The sequence below is a fragment of the Narcine bancroftii genome, chromosome 9 (genome assembly GCF_036971445.1).
Source record: "Narcine bancroftii isolate sNarBan1 chromosome 9, sNarBan1.hap1, whole genome shotgun sequence".
NCBI classification, from domain to species: Eukaryota; Metazoa; Chordata; class Chondrichthyes; order Torpediniformes; family Narcinidae; genus Narcine; species Narcine bancroftii.
Window position 1 is genome coordinate 77331855 of NC_091477.1, and position 20668 is coordinate 77352522.

General features: G+C 39.9%; 1 long non-coding RNA gene across 1 annotated transcript in view; it reads left to right on the forward strand.

Annotated features, from left to right (window-relative positions):
* LOC138742982 (uncharacterized) overlaps positions 1 to 19434 on the forward strand; it is a 32656-nt gene extending 13222 nt beyond the window's left edge. Inside the window, exons 2-3 of the long non-coding RNA XR_011344564.1 lie at positions 17284 to 17391; positions 19119 to 19434. This is a non-coding gene — a long non-coding RNA (uncharacterized lncRNA). The remainder of the gene's footprint in view (positions 1 to 17283; positions 17392 to 19118) is intronic.
* Positions 19435 to 20668: the final 1234 nt, after the last annotated feature.

A 20668-nucleotide genomic window follows, 5' to 3' on the forward strand; every position in this document is an offset into this window, starting at 1 on the left:
CTTCAAGAAGCCCGTGGAGGTGCTGCCCAGGAAGTGGGCGGGCGGGCCACCTTCCCTTGGCAGGCGGCAGGGAGCAAGTGACATGTCTTCAGCTTAATAGGCCATTCGCTCACTGCCACCCTCATTCAATATGCTTGAGGGGAGGGGGGTGCCATGCTCAACGAACAGAGGCTTAGCATGGAGCCTGATCACCGAGGCCTAGCTCTCCCCTCAAAACAAGCAATGGATTGTCTGCTCTCCGTGACCGTGGCCCTTCTCATTGACGTGGGTGATCGGCTTCCCTCCCTCGTGCACCCGCGGGCCTGTCAATCAATTAATCAATCAGCGTTGGCATGGTGACCGCTGGGGTGGTGAGTGGTCAGCGCGCGGTGGGCCGGAAGACATGTGGCTTGTGTGTGAGGAGGCTGGCAGCGGGCCACAAGCAAGCATGGATGCCTTACTGTCTCAGCCCAACATAGTGAAGAACTCCGGAGGGCAGAGTACTGATACGTTTAGCATCAGCGTCTCGGCCATGCAAGGCTGGAGGGTTTCATCGAGGTGAGTGAAGGCGCACACACACGCTTTATCTACCAGGTGGAACCCATTCATCAACTTACTGTTAATACACTTTAAAAATCTTAATATTCCCTGCAGAAATGGGGAGAGGGGGTCTTATATGCCAACAAATACAATATTTGGAGATTGGAAAGATAATCCCACACCTTAAAGATGTAGGGTGGCTTCTGTCTGTGTTACACTGATTCCTTGCTTCATTTCAGATCAAGTATTGGTTGGCATTGAGCTGGTCAATAATCCCACACTGTAAAGGATTAGCTTCAGTCTCTGGACAAAACCATGGGCAAGATTAGTGTTCAACCATACACTCGTTTGATATTAAGAATTCTGACCCAAAATGTTGATGGCTCTTTTTCTCCCACTGATGTCAGTCAACCCACAGATTGCTTTTTTTTTTCCCTTGCATCTGCATTCTCTTTATAAAACCTTGGATCTTTAAGATGGTAATCTATTAGGGAGCTCATTAAACATTGTGAATGTCATAAAATGCTTGTTTAATAAGAGATCATGAGAAGTCAATGACAGTTCTGAGTCCTCCCAATTAAGTGAGGGGAATGATGAGAGGCAGACAGGCACACCATGAATAAACAAAGAGAACAGGAAAGAAACCATATTTGCTGCAGGTTTAATCTCCATCTCTTGCCCCAGTCATAAACGGTAAACTTGCATTTACTTTCTCCAGCCTAGCAACCTTTGTCTCATTTATCGAGGTCACAAATTAATCTCCTGTTGTGAATTTCAGTTAGTGCAATTTTCTGAGCTAATGATGTACCAGCCAGCAGGAGCATAAGTGGATCTTATCATCCAGCTCAGAGCCTTCAGTGAGGTCATCTTCTTGTCATTGAACCTTATCTCTTAGCAAATTTATTCTTAAAGGCCGTTCATGAGACCCCAGAAATGTTTAAAAAAAGAATAACTTTGCTTTCCACAAGACAACTTCAACTTTTGTTCTGTTAAATGTCAGGAAGATGCATTTGTTGATCTGACCTTGTTTATCAATGAACGCTGGTGATAGTGAGTTCTGCAGCAATGTAGTTCAGGCTGCTGCTATAGCAACACATTTTAGTAAGTTCAAAAAAATTGGCAGCCATGAGATCAATTCAGATTTTACAGGAAGGAGTCTGGAAAGAGATCTGGGAAGCTGCATTAAAGTGCAATTAAATTTAAAAAAAATTCATCTCTTCAAAATTCTATTCCATCTTTAGTGAGAGATGAGGTTTCATCTGTCCATTATTGTGTGAAATAGTTCAGTGAACGTGCTGTTAGAACAGCAGGAAGACCTGATGTGCAGCAATGATGAATGGGCTTGAACGTACGGGGCCAAAACAGATGACATCAGCTATTTACCGTCTTGTCTTGATTCTTTTTTTGCTCATGCTTCTTGATATGGAACTAAAAATGAATTATGCCTGTCATCACCCTTAAGTTCTTCTGAGGATACATTTGGATGCATGTGAGAAATGGTTGAATCGATTAAAATTGCTTTATATGCAAAAATGAAGTTTGATGATTTCGAATATGCTTCTGATAATAAAAATGGCCCATTAGGCTTTGAGTTTAAATCCTGGCCAAGATTTCATTTTTTTATTCAACTGGAATTCAAAGACTAATCCTGTGATATGCAAACAGTGTATCACTCTTCTGCTTGTGAATTCTAGAATGTATACAAGGTCAAGGAGCACAAGTTCGATGATCTCTCCCTGAAATGCAGAGGGCACACCAAAAACTAACAAGGTGCTGCAGTAATACTAAATAGCATATTGTCTGTGAACCAGGTTGAATGAAGGATGGAGTCTCATTAAAATGTCATGGAAACAATCCAGTGTCTTTAGCTGATGATTGAATCTGAATCAAAGATTTTGATCCAATTTAATACTTTTGGGATTCTGAGCACAGGCAATTTCAAAACTTAATAAAGTGCCAACTGAAATAGATGTTTCTATTGGATACTAAAGATCTTTAAATGATTAGTCTTTTTTTAATATAAGGTGGTAGAACTTGTATCCTTTGTTCATTTTTGTTTTTTTTTCTCCCTATTTGCTCAAAACACAGTGTTGTGTTTGTGCTTTCATTTCTATTTCTTTTTTTTTAAGAAGGAAGGGAAGTCAAAAAGCAGTAGCATTCTCCAAGGATTCATTTTTAAATCGTGGAAAAACCAGATCAGTCCCAGTTCATTAGTAACAGCTACCTGGTGAAGGAACATTACAGTTATTAGTTTAGTTTTGCCTTAACAGCAATGGAAAGGTTAGCAATAGTTCAGTCACAATATTGCCATGCCTACTATAAATTATTCTGCTGTTATTACCAGCTATAATTGAGGTGAAAAGCTTTCTGCCCTTTTTAATAGCTCATGGTATGCAGACAACAATTGCAATAGAAACATGTTCAGGTGGATTTATTGATGGTGAAATCCACTTACAGATCTTTCAATGAAAAATCAGTCTGTCAATCTAAAAGAACAAGTTATTTACCAGTGCAGTGATCAGAATCCCAGAATCCACTACTAGAACAAGCCTGGGCTCTATAATATATATTGAGAAGTTGTTGGAAAATGGCAATATATCTTCAAGGTACTGCTGGGCCTCTGGTGAGCTTCACTAATTGTAAGAACTGCAGAACACAGGAAATTGAAAGGTGTTGAACTAGCCATTCTCATTCAGTCAGGCTCTTGTATCATATGCATAAATATACTATTTGTACCACGATGTCTTCTGTCCAGGTAACTTCTTTACAGTGGTAATTAACAAATACAGCTAGGAAAAAAAAACCTTCCAGGGCCATTACAAAGAGTAAAATGTTTTATAGAGACACCAAAGAGTATCCAAAATGAGGAAAGATTTTGGTATCCAAGTCTTTATTGCAACAAATTGGGAATGAGCTGAGTAGTACTCTTGATGGAGATTCAAACTAATTAGTTTGATTTATAACTTTCAGATTTGGTTTAATCAGAATCAGAATTTATTGTCATGAACAAGTCATGAAATTTGATGTTTTGCTGCAGCATCATAATGTAAACATTCATATTATAACCATCTTACAACATTACTATAAAAAAATAAAAATAATAATGCATAAAAAGTAAGGTGGTGTCTTTGGTTTATTGATTATTCAAGAATCTGATGACAGTGGGAAAGAAGCTGTCCTTGTGCCATTGAGTGCTTGAATTAGGCTCCTGTACCTTTTCACCGATGGTAGCAGAGTGAAGAGGGCGTGGCCTGGGTGGTGGGGGTCTTTGAGGATAGAGGCTGCTTTTTTAAAACACCGCCTCATGTAGATGTCTTCAATGGAGTGAAATCTGGTGCCAGTGATGTCGCAGGCCGAGTTAACAACCCTCTGGAGTTTATTATTGTCCTGAGATTTGGCACCTCCATACCAGACTGTGATGCAACCAGCCAGAATGATCTCCACAGTCCACCTGTAGGACTTCTCAAGAGTTTTCGGTGACATAACAAATCTTCTCAGATATCTCACGGAATACAGCTGCTGGCGAGCCTTCTTTGTGATTGCTCAGAGATGTTGACACCCAGGCATTTGAAGTTCTTGACCCTCTCCACTATTGAGCCCTTGATGAGGACTGGGTTGTGTTCCCCTGATTTCCTTCTGAAGTCCACAATCATCTCCTTCGGTACATATTTTACAATATTTGGTACAATCATCGGTATATATTTTAAGAAATATCCATCTTAATGATATTTTTAAAATTTGTATTTGGAAAGTCTTTGGTTCAACTTATATTGCTGTTTAGATTAGAGAGAAAGCAAGATTGAATTCAATTGGGATCTTGTTATATTCCCTAATCCTTAAGAATCACCAAATATGGTTATATGGTTAATCATGGAAACCTAACATATTAGAGCTCTCAAGTTTTCATTGTGATTTTGCTGGCTTCCTACTGGAGTTAAGCAAGTGTCTAGCACACGTTGTAGGACAAGTTCACTCAGGACATAAAAGTAAAGAATTGAATTTCAGAAAGATAAGAAACTGGATATGAAGGGAATCTGAAATAAAAACAGAAAATCCTGGAATTTCTCAGCAGTTAGAAAGAATATGTGTATATAGCCACAGAATTATCATATCAGTAACTCACGAGAGTCCAAAAATGCAGTCTCTCTCCACTGATACTGCCTGACCTGATGAGCATCTCTAGCTTTCTCTGACATTATTGAGATGCATAAAATAATTTTATCTGAGCTGTTGAAAGCTATAACTGATATGTATTCATAAAGACAACTGAACCTCACTTCAGGCTCGATAATCAAGATCTCAGAAGCAATCAAATGAAAGCAAAGATTTGCAAAGAAGACTTTTATTGCGTGATTGAGGTGAACAAGGTATCCTGACATAATGTCATATTTTGGAGAATATTAAGAAAGAGAGCATGGGATAGAAATGGACATTATATTTCTTAATTATCAGAAACACGAATATTTTAGATTTATAAATGCACTTTCAGATCATTGATAAAGTACCATGCTGTAGAGCTCGTCGAAAGAACCAAAGACTTGTTGATCCAAACCAAGGCTTTTATTAGCAAAAGACAGGAGCTCTTCACAGGTGGCCGACCAGTCCGGAATGATCCGACCTGGCTAGGGACACAACCCTTTAAGGCCCAGACAATAGGCGTGGCTTAGCTCTCAGCCAATCGCTGTAAGCACAGTCTAGATACAGTAACTATATACACTATGTACATTGGTGAAAGATCTGTACTATCACACATGCAAATGTCATAGAGAAGATTGTTGCTAATGAACTAGTTTAACGTTTACTTTTTTGAATATGGCACTGATAACGGTTTGCTTATCTGAACTTTTATTTCATTAACGCATCAAACTGTTTATAAAGACACATTTTTATATTTGCTGTGAAGAATATGTTTCAGATAACAAATTGATTCTTAGAAAGAAATATCCAAAGGGATTCACAGAGATTTTAATATCCAAAGCAGGTGATTTGCAATTCAAATAAAGTAAATACAAAATGTTACCAAAATGTTCTGAACATTATGGAGCTTCCAATGTCATGAAAGGAGGAAGAAGGTAAATGAAGGAGAAGTAATTTTTTTTAAATGGCTTGCATTTGTGTGATTCTGGTGGCTGGCTGTGTTGTGGGAGTAGAATCAGTGGATTGTAAGTGTGATCCAAACTGCCCATCCATCCGAGCTCCTGACGCCTGGACCACGGATTCTCGCCCTGGCCGCCCTCCTGTCAGAGCTCCCAACATCCCAGTTGCCCGCCCATTTTACTTTTCAATGCCCCAGCTTCCCTCCCATCTGAGGTCCTGATGCCCCAACTGTCTGCCCATCCAAGTGCTAGATGCCACAACCATGGATTCTTACCCCTGGCTGCCCACCCTTAGGAGCTCCTGATGCCCCTACCACCCGCTCTCTGGTGATCCTGATGCCCCTACCGCCCGCTCTCAGATGCTCCTGATGCCCCAGCTGTCCTCCCACCCGAGCTCCCAATGCCCCAGCCGCTCTCATCCACCGAAGCTCTTGGTGTCCCAACCATGGAGTATCACCTAGATCCTGGCTTCCCGCCCACCCATTTAAGCTCCTGAGGTCTCGAATGCAGGCTTACCACCGGGTCCCTGCCAGTTGCTCGTCCAAGCTCCTAACAACTCAGGTACTTAACACGGTCAAAAGATGCATTTGTGTAATAATCGATCCCTTAAATTTTTCCCTGAAGCTTGATGAACAAAATTAGATTATTACACGAGTATGTTTTGTACATTGATTCTTGAAACTAATTCAAATTAAACATAATGTGTATTTCTTAATACAGTATTTAAATAACATTTTTTGTATCAAAATATGCACATAAAAGTACAATTTTTCTTTCATATCTTGCAGCTCTAAAACATCTGGTTTATAGTATACCTATAGATTGCTGTGTGCAGTTTAGTTAAACAGCAATATTTGAAGGATCCCTCCTGTGACCCATCTAGGAAGCTCTGCTCAATGATGCCATGCATCATTTTTGTGTCAGCATGGAAGTAGAAATAGAATAATTATTACATGATACTGTGGCGGCCTGATGCTGCAGCGATCAAGCCGGCACTCCAGGAGGCGAGGGCAACCAAAGGCCACCAGCCCGTGCAGCGGCACTGGCCCCAACAAGCAGGTGAACGACAAGGGCAGCTTAAACGCCAGGGACCCAAAATGTTGCTGGCCTTGCTGCTCAGCCAACAGACAGGGACAGCGCACAGGGAAGAAGGGTATTGTTATGCAGGTAAGTAGCCGCATGCGGGAAACACTCTTTTGTTATGCATGTTGTGACATTGGCCAAGGGGGGGCCACGGTGGGAACAGTGCAAGTGTAAAAGTTGGGCCTAAGCCCTAATAAAACTCAGAACTTAACCTGACTACACTACATGTGTGTCTTCTTTCGAGTAGCGCGCGGCTACAATACATTGGAAGGGGATTGACTGTGAACAAGTAATTTAATTTGAGATTATGAACCCAGTCCATTGCTTATAAATTCTAATGTAATGAGGTAGATGCATGAGCAGGATGCTGCTTGATGGAGCAGCGTGCTCCCAAGTTTGAAGTTTCAGTTATGTTGCGAGACATGCTGTGCCTGAGCATGTGCTAACTAGTGTTCTCCTGATACTTGCCTTGGGAGGTTGGCCATTGACCTGGAAAAGATGCAGGAGGATATGCAGATGCTCCCCTACTTACGAGGGTCTGACATGATTTTTCAAAGTTATGCTGGCTCGAATCCGCACTTTCAGTGTTGAATTCCGATCTGCTCCTGTGCTTACAATATGTGGTATGCTACTCTCTTGCAATGATGGGTGATGGCAGCTTCAGGCAAGAGTATCACGCAGCATATTTCAAACATCCTTCATACCCAGTGAGCTTTCAGCTCTGTACATTAATGGTTTTGTCAGTGTGGAATAAAGGTATTCAAAATTTAATCATAAAAAATTATAGGTGATGTATTCTTTTTCGACTTATAATTCTTTCCACTTGCAATGGGTTTGCCAGATGTAACCCCATCAGAAGTTGAGGAGCACCTGTTTTTTTGGGTGGGGAGTATCCTGCTGGCCAAAGGGAATCATGGAGAGTGGCTGGTCACAAACTTCCTATCATGAGCAATGTTCCACCATCACCCTCTTTCTCCTGTTACCAAGCCAACTTTAGACCTAATTTGCTAACTTGCCTTGGTACCCACAGGCTCCAAACCTTTGGTCCTTCCTTCCTTACGGGACCTAAGGTCTTCCTGAGTTCATGCAGACCACATCAACCGCACTGTCCTCAACCATATATTTTGTTAATATCACATGGGTCTATTTGGGTAGCATGGGCTTATGGGTAGGAAGAGCCTGCTACTGTGCTGTATCTCTAAAATTTAAAGCTTCATCGTGTGATGTAGCATGCAAGGGAATCAAGTCTATCTTTTAGATCACCTTCTACGTGTGAGTCCAAAACTACGCATTCTATTTCCAATTGGGGGTGACTGACACAACAATTGTACATAATAATGTAACCTTAAATAATTTAAGAACTCATTTAAAAAACTGGGGAATCCTAACCAGGAATTGACCAACTGTTTATCTGATTACTGTTTCAATTTTAAAGATAAATTATCTTTTTGTTTCTGCTGTCTTTTATTCCTGTTCAAACAAAATTCAATTCTGAATGAAAGACTGTTTGGTGCATGCATGACTCTCGTCAAACTGTCAGCCAGATGACCTGTAACACTATGATGTCTGACCTTCACGAATTGGGTTGAGATAAGGTTCTCTTCCAGTGATCCCTGGAAGTCTTGACTGGGGAGTTTATATTCATCTGACTTGGCCACTGAAATCTGGCCACCCATGGACTTACACTCACTTGGGATTTACAAAGGAAAATAAAATGATAGGAACAGGGGCCAATTGCATTTCCATGCACACATGGCAAGCTGCAGATATCAGGGACGTCTTTATCATTGCCAATAAATTGAGTTATGGATTGAATTAGCACATTTATTTTAAAGAACTGAGTAATTCTAGATTTCATATAAAACTTGGTAATTAATGAATAATGAAGTGCTTTGTTGCACTTTTTTGAGGTGGATAATTGGCAAATTTGTTATTCATAAATGTTTGTAATAGAGTGCTCTAAACTGAAAAGAAATTACTGCCTTTTGAAAATGTTTACATCTTCAACAGAATAAGCTTTCAAATACTGCTTTTTAAACCCAGCTAACTGAACAGGGATAACTAGAGAAAAGAATGCCTTTAATCTGCAATTATATTCAAACTTAATTAAGTGTTGAGTTTTGAGCATCAAAGAGCCAAGACATTCTCTCTGGGTGATTTGTATGTGAGAGGGTGGAATACTTCGACTGCTGATTTGATTGAGTACAGAAGGTTAATGTAATCACATTTTGGATTTCAACTCTGGGGGAAGGTGATGCTGAATGAGGAAAATCAGAGTTGGAATAAGAAATCAGTTTGTGTCCAACCAAGCTGGACTTAAAACTGTAAGCTTACAATACAGAAGGGGCTTTTTGGTTGATTATCTCTCTGCCAGAGCTGGTCAATTTACTGGCCAATTCTCTTGCTGAAGGAAATACATTACCTATTCAAAGCTTTCATCGTGTTATATGCCCTTTAGCAGGTCTCTCTTTAACCTTCCGTGTTTTGAAAAAAAAATCCCATTTTTATAATGACTAATCTTTGCCGTCATCCCACAGTTTAGGCCATCATGCCGGCTGGCCACTTTCCTCTCCCTCAACTCACTCTAGACCTCCTGCTACCTTGGGAAAGCTGCCAACATTTTGAAGGACCCATTCCTTCCCCCCCACCCATCCCGGTCCTACCTTATTCTCTCACTTTCAATTGGGAAGATGCGACATGAGCTGAAATCATGATTTGGACAATACAATTACACTTTTTTTCCGCTGTAATCAGACCCTTCAATTGACCCCTCATTGGCAAAGAATGATAACCCTGCATTGATTTCACTGTGTTTTTCTCCATACTCTGTTCTGTATTTTTTAAACACTAGACTGCACTCTGGCTTACTGTAAAGTTCACCCTACTCTTTTGTTCTACTATTGCATTACCTGCTGACTTGCCTGGAAAGTATGCAAAACAAATCTTTTCACTGTGTCACTGTGGACATGATAATAGTAATCCCAAACAGGGATTAGTTACTGAGCAACAACATTTATAGGTAATACACTTTGCAAGTCAAATCCTGGTTGGACATATAGAGTAACTTCTAGGAAGTATAAGAGCATTAATGTACAGAGAGTTTTGGAGTGCAATTTCACAGCTCCCTGATTCTGCCACTGTTTCAGATAAGTGGTGGATAACATCATGCAACTATCTTCTTCTTTGGCTTGGCTTCGCGGACGAAGGTTTATGGAGAGGTAATGTCCATGTCTGCTGCAGGCTCGTTTGTGGCTGACAAGTCCGATGCGGGACAGGCAGACACGGTTGCAGCGGTTGAAAGGGAAAATTGGTTGGCTGGGGTTGGGTGTTGGGTTACAGATAAGATGTGATTTGGGCAAACACAGCTGGATTTTTTTGAATAGCTGGTTGCATTGACGTGCTTACAAAATTCCAAGATCTCAAGATGAAAGCTGAGATCCGTCACTCTTTTTACACCATCAACAGTTACATCTGCATTATTTTCTTCTAAAAATAAGAACACCCATGGGCCTTCAGACCTGCTGATTTTCTTAATTCAAATTCATTATTTTTTGAACATGGTACTGACTTCTGAATATAAAGCTGTGACTATTTTAGAGATTCCAGTGCATAATGCAATCAGATTATTGAGGACAATTCTAATGATCTAGACCTCTATTGCATCAAAAGAAAGGAAAAAATCACATTGGTCATCAGACTTTTTATATAAGTAATTAAGAGTTTGCAAGGTTAAAAGGAAGGCCAAGTGCAAATATGCTCTCACAAACCTCAGTGATGTTCATATTTAGAGACTGAGTTACTAAGCCATACCACTATCTACAATGCACAAGTCAGAAGTGTGTTGGGATGCTTTCTGCTGATTTGTGCAAGTTCAGAGCTAGTAACACTTTTTAAAAAAAACTCGAGAATATCCAGGACAAAACAGCAGATGAGATTGTTTTGTGATCTGGTGAAGACATGTCCATTGTGCCACTTGATGAGTGGAGCACACATTGTCAGAATTAGAATCAGGATTGTCATGAACAAATCATGAAATTTGGTGTTTTACTGCAGCTCCATAGTGCAAATAAATCATATTATAACCATCTTACAACATGACTATAAAAAACAATAATAACAATAGCAGAAAAGTAGGGCAGTGTCTTTGGGTCATTGCCCTCAGATTCCTGAATAATCAGCAGGGAAGAAGCTGTCCTTGTGCCGCTGAGTTCTCGCCTTTAGGTTCCTGTACTTTTTCCCCAATGGTAGTGGAGTGAAGGGAGCGTGGCCTGGGTGGTGGAGGTTTTTGAGGATAATGGCTGCTTTTTTAAGACACCACCTCTGTAGATGTCTTCGATGAAGTGAAGTCTGGTGCCTGTGATGTCACAGGCCGAGTTAACAATCCTCTGGAGTTTATTCTTGTCCTGAGATTTGGGACCTCCATACCAGGCAGTGATGTAACCAGCCAGAATGCTCTCCACAGTACACCTGTAAAGGTTTTCAAGAATTTTCGGTGACATACCGAATCTCCTCAGTCACCTCAAAAGTTTAGCTTGCTGGTGAGCCTTCTTTGTGATTGCATCAACATGGAGGCTCCAGGACAGATCCTCAGAGGTGTTAACACCCAGGTATTTGAAATTCTTGGCCCTCTCCACTACTGAGCCCTCGATGAGGACTGGGTCGAGTTCCTCTGACTTCATCCTGAAGACCACAATCATCTTGGTTTTGCTGACGGTGACCACAAGATTGTTGTCAATACACAATTCAACAAGCTAATCTATCTTTCTCCTGTATGCTTCCTCATTGTGGTAGAGAAAGCTGTTATTCAGCCGTTGGGAGATGGTTGAGAAGGATCCTGGTAATGACTTACCTGGTGGATGACAACCTGAAGACCCTTTGGAGTAAGTGCAATCAGATTTGCCTTGTTTCTTGATTGTTGGCTGAATAATCAGAAATTATGAGGTAAAACACAGGACAGAGACTGTGAATCTGGGTGGTGTCAACCACAATTTTGCCAACAACATCAAGGAGCCCATCGTAGCTTTTAGGAAGGGGTGGCCAAGGGACCATTAATGCATCTGCATTGATGTTTCAGTGGTGTGCACTAACATGAGCCTTCTATGAAGGCAAGCATATTTTTCAAGTTGGTGACATGTCAGAAAATGTCAAAGATCGCAATATACAATTGTCAGAATTTTGCCTTGGTGAGTAAATAAAATTTTGTCATATATTCTGCATTTGTGATCTGGGAAGAATTCTGATTATTGTTATCCACCAGGTGGAGACCTGGTCATCCTTGTGCAAGTTTGAAGTCAGCACTTAACATATTTGATGCGGAATCACCAGCCAGTCTACAAGACCACGTTACAGATTTCAAAACACTCTGCTTGGTTTCTTAGCAAATTTTTATTCCTTAATTACACCGGTGCAAACAAATTACTGTATCCTTATCACAAGAGTTGACAAACAAGATATGGGCCATCCAATTTTGACAGGTTTTGTGTTTTATCATGAATATATCCTTTTTAATTGCTAATGAAGTGTACTCTAAACTGAGGCTGAGTAAAAAGATCACCTATGCTAATATTGCACTGCCAACTTCTGTGTTATAGTTTTAAATCAGCCCTTTCAGTGTACTAAAAGTTAAATCACAAAGTTGGAGAAACTCAGTAGATCAAGCAGGGTCCTTATATAGCAAAGGCAAAAATACATAACCGATGTTCCGGGCTTGAGCCCTTCATCAAAGTATCAAGCTCAGAACATCAGTTATGTATTTTTGCCTTTGCTACATAAAGGACCCTGCTTGAGCTGCTGAGTTTCTCAAACTTTGTGTTTTTACTTCAACCACAGTGTCTGCATATTTTTGTGTTTCACTGCTCTACTTTGTTGAAGGCAGGACACAGGAAAATGCAGCCCTGATCTGTGTTATGATTTCTCCTGCAGACATTATGTGCAATACAAAACATGCTCTGAATATAAGCATTATGATCTGAGTATAAGTGAAGATAAGGGGCCATTTTCCTCTTTATTGCTAAACCGATTATTGAATTAAAATATGAACAAGAGTGATTCTGAATTAGTTTTACCTCTGCAACTTATGTAAATTAAGCCAGTTCTCGCTGGCTTAGGCTTGTGGTTACTGTTCGTGGTCAGCCTGTCTCTACACTTGAAATGCACTTGAAGTTAGAGATACTGCAATCTGAACCTAAACACAATCTGCTGGAGGACCTCATCGGGTCAAGCGGCCTCAGTGGGAGGAAAAACATGGCTCATGTTTCAGACCAAGACCCTTTATCAAGACTGGCATTATGGAGAAGAGAATCTCAATTAAGATTTTGGCCTGAAACATCGATCATTCTTTTTCTCCTACTTATGCTGATTGACCTGATGAGGTCCTCCAGCAGATTGTGTTTAACTACCCCTATGCTTAACTGGTCCAGAATCTGAGAGTTTGCCAGACACCCCAAACATAGCCTGCACAGTGCACTGAAGGAGCCCAACTCTGCTAAAATTTTAACAGGCACAGAGACCCATTACCTGCATTTATAATTTGGTAAAACTGTATAAAATATATACAAGCAAAATTACTTGCAAACAGAAAAAAAAGCAAAACATGGTTAAGCAGACTACATACCTGGTAGAGTGTGAAGGTAACTGTTTTATCCCCATAATGTAATGAAGGAGAGAGCCAGGCCCTTTGGCCAATACCATCTTCCAGCATTCAGTCTGTCACCTTCTCCATATCTTCACATTTCAAGTGTTCATCAAAATCCTCTGAAAGTAGTTGAGAGTACCAGCTCCACCACCTTACCCCATAGATTTCAATCCATATAGGCAAAAAAAACCTTCTCAATTACTCAAAAGCTCCTATCTCAAACCCTAAAATAGAGCTATTGAATTAGACATCTCTGCCAATGGGAAAAAAGTTTCTCATTATCTAACCTATCATTATCATCATTTTGTTCCCTCAGACTTCTCCACTCCAAGGAAAACAAATCTAGTCTGCTCCAATCCAGGCAATATCTTGGCGTATCTGCTCTGCTTTCTCTCTGCTGCTTTACATCTTTCCTTTGGTGTGGTGGCCAGATCTGCACATGGGTACTCTAGCTGTGGCCTAGCTTATGTTTTATATTGCTGTTCTGTTATCTTCTTGCTTTTGTAATCTATGCCATAACTAACAAAGGAAGATATTTCACCTGCATAACCAACTTATCTGCCTGTGATATTGCATTTAGAGATCCTTGTTCTCGTACACCAAGGTTACCTCCACTTCTCAGTACTTCCAAAGTTTCACCGTTCACTGAGCAGACCCAAGTTCTATTAGTCATCCAAAAATGCATCCTCAATTTTTCAGGATTTAATTCTCTATTCGTCTTACCGATTAATGTCAATCTCTATCCAAATACTACCCTCCTGACTAAAAATAGCACCAATTTTGGCGACGTGGGCTTACTGACCATGACTCCTACCTTCGCATCCAATATACAAAGAGCAAGGATACCAGCATTGATCCCTGCAATGCCCTGCTGATAGCAGATTTCTAATCGCAAAAGAAATCATCAAGCATCACTTTCTACCTCCTGTCGTCAAGTCAATTTCAGATCCAATTTGCTAAATTGGCCCTTGCCTTTTAGGTGAGCCCATCATGTGGGACCCTGTCTAAAGCCTTTCTGAAGGATATGTCAAACACATTACCCTCATCAAGATATTTATTCATCTTATTCACAACCATCAAATTGGTATTTTAACAGTTCAGACAGGAACTTGAAGAAGCTGATTGTGAGAAGTTGATTTCAGGGAAGAGGAACATCTTATAAAGGTGAGACAAGAAGAAATCAGAAACAGGATTTTTCCAGATGAGTAAAGGACAAGACTGGCAGGATTTAGGGAACCATGCATGAAGAGAAGTATTGATAGTTCAGTCAAGAATAAGTAGGAGGCCGATGTCAGGTATAAACAGCTGGGATCCAATGAATCCATCAAGGATTTAGAGAATATAAGAAAGAATTCATTTAAGAGCCCTCCTTGCTCTCTGGGATCCCAGTTCCAATGCTTGGTACCCCTTCAGCCAATTCTGAGCCAGTCTCCAGCAGTCTGCAGCCTGGTGCAAGACCATTGACTGCCATCTCCAGTGGGCCATAGCCTCCGTGGGTTCCCCTCCTTGAGTCACCTGCAACCCGCTGCCTGTATTGTTCCTTGAGGCATAGAGCCCCTCACTGGTCCTCTGCCTTGGTCATCATCCCATGGATCATCTCCTCTGCTTTTCCTTCTCAAATAGGGGTTGGTCCGCCTGTTTTCTGGTGCCCTGCGCCAGTCCTCTGCTTCCATGGAGTCTGGAACTCCTTGTAGTTGCTGCCAATCATAGGTACCGCCATCTTGGGTGCAGATTTTATGGTGGCAGGATTTTCAATACAACCACTGTCGATTCCTTGAATGGGCCATTCAAAGCCTGTATGGAGCTGACAGCAGTGGGACTGGACAGTTGAACCCCTCGGAACAAGCTACTGGAAGAACTGGTAGAGGTGGTTTCAAGTTACAATATTTAAAAAGAGATCTGGACAGCTATTTAACAGAAAAGGCACAGAAAGATATGGGCCAAACATAGACAAATGGGACTACCTTAAATGGGCAACTTGATCAGCAAGGACAACTTGGGATGCAGGACCTGTCTACGTGCCACACAAATCTATGGCTCTATTCTACAGTTACCCATTGATCTATTATGTGGATTATTTCCATTTAAATGTCTTTGTATTAAATCAAGGAATTAGAGTTACATATAAAAATAATCACAATACAGATTGAGGCCTTTTGGCCCAACATGCTCAAGATAGCCATTAACTTGATTTCACCATGACCTGTAGCTCTGCAGATCTGGACTTTTTAAATGGACCTCCAAGTACTTCTCAAACATTGTGTTCTGCCACTTGCGAATTTCAGTGCAATGTTGATGCATAATTTCATATAAATGGTTGTTACCTCAGGTGGATGTTTTAAATTTCTGGAGTAATGCTCTACTTCAAAAATCCACTGTCTCCACAAACACGGAAAGTTATAAGTCCACAGCATGAGAATCAAAGTTCATTTTGCTTTCCAAAACAGATTTTCGAGGTATTACATTTGATGAATACTGGAAGATGATCCAAGCTTCACCGTGTGTTTGCATTGCTTGTAAATAAATTCCTTGTATTAATGATATCCCATGGGCTAGATCAGGAAAATCTGCCTCACATGGTCAATTTCCTTTGGTGAAACGATGCAGTTTCTCCTGTTTGTTATTTACTTGTGTTTTGTTTGCCATTAATTCAATTTGATCTCCATTGTACTGTATATTAATTCATAAAACCTTCCATGGACTGGATTTTAATCATGCTTCCATGCACAAAAGGATAATTTTAACATTATATGTGGTTAAATTTAAGAATGTAATGTGAGAGGACCTCATAATGGAAATGTTTTTGCTTAATAATGCAGTTATTAATGTCTTAAATTCAGTGGTAGATTAGAGATGCCATAGCAACCCATGACATCATGGCAATGCGAGCTGTACCATATGATTCCCGGCACATGTACAATAGCAGGAAGCTAGCATTGGCTGGCAACACTGCACATTTGAAATTACAGAAATGTTTAAAAATAAGCTTTGGGGGTATAATGAGGGATGAGACATTAGTCGTAATGCTTTTAAAAATCAGTGGAATAATTATTCATTTTACTAATTTTAGCCAAAAAAATTAGTTTCTTTTTCAAACTATAGAAATGTTTGATTGCAGGGAATATAGAAGTAGCTACTGCTAGATCGAGCTGGTTGACATTCTGCCAACAGGTATTACACCAGGAGAAAACCAAATCCCTAGCTTGGGCATGCAGATTAACAATTTTTTTTTTGTTAAATCACTTCAATTAGTGAACTTGAAACATTTATCAGGGCAAAAGATATCTGGCAAAGTATTATTCCTAGGAAAATTCAGCAACCTTCACACAGTGTCCATATGACATGCCCGATGCTTTGGAGGTCTGGTGCTCTCCTAATGAAGAGTGAAGGACTGTTGTTTAGAAGTTCTAAGTAAAGTTAACTTGTGTTTTGTTTGCCATTAATTCAATTTGATCTCCATTGTTAAACAGATCCAGTAGGCCTAAAGTTTGGAGACTTGCATGGATGTTTGTTTTCATTTTAGAGATATGGGCTTCACAGGCTGAGCCAGCATTTAATTGCCCAACACTCAATGGCTCAGAGAAGGTGGTGGTGAACTGCCTTTTTGAACTACTGTAGATATTGAGGGGCAGGTAAACCCACCATGCTGATGGGTAGGATGTTGCAGGATTTTGACTTGGCAATGGTAAAGGAACGGCAATATATTTGTGCATGGTGTGTAGCTTGGATGGTAACTTCCAGCTGGTGGCATTCCTATGCTTTTGCCACCCTTGTCCTTCTCATTGATAGAGATCACAAGTTTTGAAGGTACTATCAAAGGAACCTGGGTGGGTTGCTGTGGTGCATCCAGTGAAGGGTACAAACAAGTGTGACAGTGAATTGTTGGTAAAGTGAATGAATGGCTCTAAATGGATGACTATCAATCAGGCTTTTTTTTTTGTCCTGTGACAGGCTTCTTGAGTGTTATTGAATATGCGCTCATCCGGGCACGTGGGAAGTATTCCATCACAATCCTAACAAGCCTCATAGATGGTGGACAGACTTTGGGGAGATAGGAGGGTGAGTTGCTGCAGGATTCCTCTTTTGTTGTAATGGCTACTCCAATTCAGTTTCTGGTCAGTGGTGACCCCCATGATATCATCTCTGGGATTCGGTGCTGCTAATGTAATTGAATGTTTGGGAGGGTGTGGTAGCTGGAATTTCTTGTTGGGCTTCCCCATTGCCTGGCGCTTGTGTGGCACAATGTTACTTGCCACCCATCAGCCTAGGCCTGGACAATATCCAGGTCTTGCTGCATTGGGATGTGGACTGCTTCATTATGAGGAGACACAAATGGTTCTGATCATTGTGTAATTATCCCAACTTTCTGATCTTCCAAATGAAGGAAAGCATTGAAACACCTCATTGAGGAACACATGCAAGGAAGATCCTGTGAATGAGATGAATGATCTTCAACCACTTCAACAATCTTCCTTTTTGGAAGAGCTAGATATGTTTCCAACTAGTGGAGTGATTTCTCCACAAATTCTCATGCACTCCATTTTAACCAGGGATCCCTGATGCTATATTCATTCAAATGCTGCCATGATATCAAGGGCAGTTACTTTCACTTCACTGCTGTAGTTCAGCTCTTTTGTTCATGTTGCAATAAAATGGGGAGCTATTAATACAACTACTCATTAAAGTAAATATGTATCGTGGAGACCTTGGAGGTTGTGTTGGATGGGAGGATTGAAATTGGAACTGAATCAAGAGCTTTGGTAACTTTCCTGCATAATAATTTCCATCACATAAAGCAGGTGTTACTAAATTTTATGAAAAGTTCAGAGAACCAAAGTGTTTTTCATTGTGGATGTAAAATGCAATCATTTTGATTTGCAATAAAGTAAGGCAGCTGACAATTACTGAAGTATTTTGCCCCTGAGGGACCCAGATATATAAATGTAGTGGCAGGATAATATTGTGAGTTTTGATGAGTTACCAACATTTTATAGGGTGACAAAAAGGCAACTCATATGAATTAAGCATTCATGTTTGTAAATACATTGGAGTACCATTACTTTTCTGTGATTAAGTAAGAAACTGAACTTTGCCTCTCAGAAAGAATGAGATAAGTTGCGGGATCAATGTAGACCTATCTTGCAATATTCTATTTTATATGAGGCCAAAGGTATTGTATGATCCATGCAGAAGATTTTTGCATACAGAAATTTTTTCACTATTAGTTCAACAATTTTTGGTGAATTCATTTCCAAAATATATAACCATACAGATCTGGGATTTTTGTGAAGAGAAAGCCTCTTTGAGCTCAGGGGCACTGCAAGCATGCCTAGACGTTTCCAAATGATAGTCTTGCAAATTAATAAATATTAAAAAAAGAATGAAAGATAGCAATTACTACTTGCAAATAATTTCATTATTCAAAGCTGACGTTTTCTTAAAAATAAATCTCAGTTTATCCCCAACTTCATTTGCTATTTTTGAATACTTGCAGATGTACTAAATTGCAGGGAGTTACTTGAATACCGTGATGAGTGTTTTTTGCTTAAACTAGAAAATACTATCCCAGAGCGATGCAAATAAGGACTTGGTGATACAGAGTTAATCAATTCAAGAAAAAAAAGTGGAAAGCAAAGTTTTAAACATAGACATTACATCATTTGTGCTTTGATGGAAGGTCATTGATCTGAAATGTTAACTCACTCTGTTCCTTCTCCTCAAAGACCACCTGACTTTGAGTATTTTCAATATCTTCATTGCTCATTTAATTTATTTTGTTTTCTTAGGATCTTCCCAAATGGCATCTTAAAATAGATTTGTTCTTCAACATGGGCTATGAACAAATGCAGCTTTAAATAAAAGTCGAGGCCATCTTTGGGAATTATTTTGTTGACTATATAAGATAGAAATTCAATTAGATGCTAACTGAATCAGGAATGGACTTGCTTTCTCTTTCAACAAGGCTTGAACAGGCTCCTTGGCACATGCCATCTATCTGCTTGTGCACATTCTAGACTGGATTTGAGGCTGTTAACAGATGTTCAGCTCACCTATGGGACGAAAATTCTAATTATATGAATGTGACCATTACCTTCTGGTTTCTTGCAACACAGGTGAATAAGCCAAGCACATAAAATATGTGAAAATATTCAGGTTTTCACAAAGAAGAAAATACTTCATACAATTTCCTTTCTCATCACAAAAATTTGCATCCGAATCATCTTATTACCATAAGATCTGTGAAACATCAACCTAATTCTTTCTTTCCAGACCATTTTTGTGCAGATAAATCATTGATTTTTGTACATCGAGCTCCTCAGCTTGACTGGGCTAATTTAATAAAGTCTTCAACCTTTTCACACACAGTTGAAATATGAATGGGCTGACATGCCTTGTGAATATATTAGTTCAGATATAGCACTGAATTTTTATGTTAATCCCATTGTAACTTACCATTTGTTTAAAGATAGTTATATAATCCCTTTGTTACATCTTCATTTCTCATTTTTCATAATAAATGGCCTCTGCTTTCTTTTCAATCATCTTGCTTTCTATTGTAATAATGGTGTTGTTCTTAGTTTTCCTAAATTAATGGCCTCTGCTTTCTTTTCAATCATCTTGCTTTCTATTGTAATAATGGTGTTGTTCTTAGTTTTCCTAAATTTGCGAGTCTCGCACATTTCAATATATCCTGTTCAAGTCACAGAATGTCAAACAAGAGTTTAGCTACCCAGTGATGAGAAGAAGAATTATGTATATTTGGTCCACTGAGGTGAAAATATGAAGTACTTAAGTTGGGCAATATTCCAACCCATATCTGAACCCCTTTTTTCCCACTCGCATCCTAGTTAATTGGCTGTGTAGTGTCTCAGGATAGGAAGCTGTTTGTGCTGTTTCCACTGGGCCACTGACTGCATTTCCACTGAACACAACTTATCCCCAGGTATCGGAGAGTCTACTTTGGATTGGAATGGATAGAAGTTGTCCTTCTTCCATTGGTTCAATCAGCACGCTATCGTCAGCTGATGCCGGGGAGATACGAGTAGGGGTAGAGGCCTTCAATCTCCAGCATGAAATTATGTCATTTGACACCAGCATTCTGATTATTTTCCTTTTCCACTGGCCCCCTAATTGGTTAATTTCCCATTCATTTCTGGGACAAGATGCTTGAGAAAGATGGATTTTTTTAAATATGTATATCAAGTATTCACCCAAAATTCCTATTTGTTCTCAGAGAGGACTGAAAAAGGCAAGAATGAGACCCCCTGCCCACCAAAACCTCACAGATCATCAAACACTCACTTTCTGTTATTCTTTTTGCATTATATTCACATTA